We start from the raw sequence: 998 nt of genomic DNA on the forward strand, positions 1-998 counted from the left end.
TTATACTCCAATAAAGATCTATTCAAAAAAAGAAAAAGCTAATTACTGCAGTGTTTGTAGCATAACAATTAACCTTTTGCTGTGGTTGTATCCATTATGGTTGGCCAGAAATAATAGACCTTCTAATTACTACCTCCAGTATTACTGGAAAATAAAAATTTTGGTAGTAACATGACACTGCAGGAAAGAGCCACATATTTTCATGACAGTTTGATGTATAAGATTGCCTTGTTGGAGCTCTGGTATTGTCATTTGCAGGTAAAGAGTTTCATAATGCGAACAAAAAACAGCTTCAGCTCTACTAATGCTTTGAGTTGCATTTTGTGCCTGTGATTTTTACCCTACTTGGTTTTGTTTTTAGTGGCTTCACTACTTTCCATCTGGTCATCTTTAATATTTAATATTTTGTCCCTTTTTCTAGCCAATCAGCTCTATTAAGTCAAATACTAGAAACTGTATTTCCCTAAATCTTTTTGCACCTAGAAAAGGGCTTCTGCCTCAAATGTAATGATAAAGATAATAACTAATGTCCTCTGATATGCAAAGCCAACTTTATACCTAATTGTGCATCATGGGCTGCTCATGACTATATGTCATTTTCTAAAATGGACTTAAAACAAATGGGATAAGTATGTGTTGTAGGGTGGTAAGTGGAGGAAAATATGGAATTAAATTTTAGAGAAACTGGAATTAAAGAAATATCACTGTTTCTGCTGTTCAGTAGAAAAGATTTTATAGAGGAGGTGGGCTTTCAGAAGCAATGGAATGTAAAATTTTTGAGAGATTTGGTGTTCCAGACATGGTATGTGGATTGGGAAACAGGATAGTTTAAAACAATAGGCCTTGTGTGTTTTCACTGGAAGGCAGAGGCAGATTTACCATGAAGCTCAAGCCTCAGAGCTCCATTTAATTTTAGATTTGAAATCTGACCTTCTCTTAAAAAGAGTCCCTAGGGCTTCCCTGGTGGCGCAGTGGTTGAGAGTCCGCCTGCCGATGCA

This window comes from Neophocaena asiaeorientalis, unplaced genomic scaffold (assembly GCF_003031525.2).
Source record: "Neophocaena asiaeorientalis asiaeorientalis breed wild unplaced genomic scaffold, Neophocaena_asiaeorientalis_V1.1 scaffold29, whole genome shotgun sequence".
NCBI lineage: Eukaryota > Metazoa > Chordata > Mammalia > Artiodactyla > Phocoenidae > Neophocaena > Neophocaena asiaeorientalis.